The sequence below is a fragment of the Pteropus vampyrus genome, unplaced genomic scaffold, assembly GCF_000151845.1.
Source record: "Pteropus vampyrus isolate Shadow unplaced genomic scaffold, Pvam_2.0 Scaffold220, whole genome shotgun sequence".
Lineage (NCBI taxonomy): Eukaryota > Metazoa > Chordata > Mammalia > Chiroptera > Pteropodidae > Pteropus > Pteropus vampyrus.
This window is the reverse complement of record NW_011889001.1, coordinates 2,855,490-2,855,944: the sequence shown is the minus strand read 5'-3', so window position 1 is coordinate 2,855,944 and position 455 is coordinate 2,855,490. Positions and strand designations below refer to the sequence as shown.

The 455-nt window shown below is 31.6% G+C and overlaps 1 protein-coding gene across 3 annotated transcripts in view; it reads right to left on the bottom strand.

The window, feature by feature from the left end:
* ARMC8 (armadillo repeat containing 8) overlaps positions 1-455 on the bottom strand; it is a 96,981-nt gene that overhangs the window by 53,439 nt on the left and 43,087 nt on the right. The window lies entirely within an intron of this gene.

Sequence of the window (455 nt, the reverse complement as noted above, 5' to 3'; positions counted from 1 at the left end):
TATCTCTAAAGGGATTCTTTGTTTTGTTTTTCCTAAAGATGAGAAAGCCACATTCTCTGAAATCATGCCTTGGTTATCACTCTGTATTTCTGTATCTATATTTTCCTGGATTAATACTTAACATAATATGTTGGTTAAATCTGACTTAATTCTGTATTATTTCAACTGAAATGCAGGGAGAAAGAAATGTAAATAATAAAGTAATTTTCTGTAGATAGTCTCAGATATTGTGAGAGTTCCTGTTCTACATGCTACTGAGTAACTACTGAGTAAAATGAGTTAAAACTCACATCCATTTAAAAAAATGTGAGACAACTCCATAATTTCCTCATTTCAAAATCCCAAAACAAAGTGGGGATTGGAAGTAAGCTAATTAGGCTTTCCAAAAATATTCTAAGATAGTGATAAAGCACTGTCTTTCTTCCCACATTGTCTTGACTTTTACCATTTTGCTG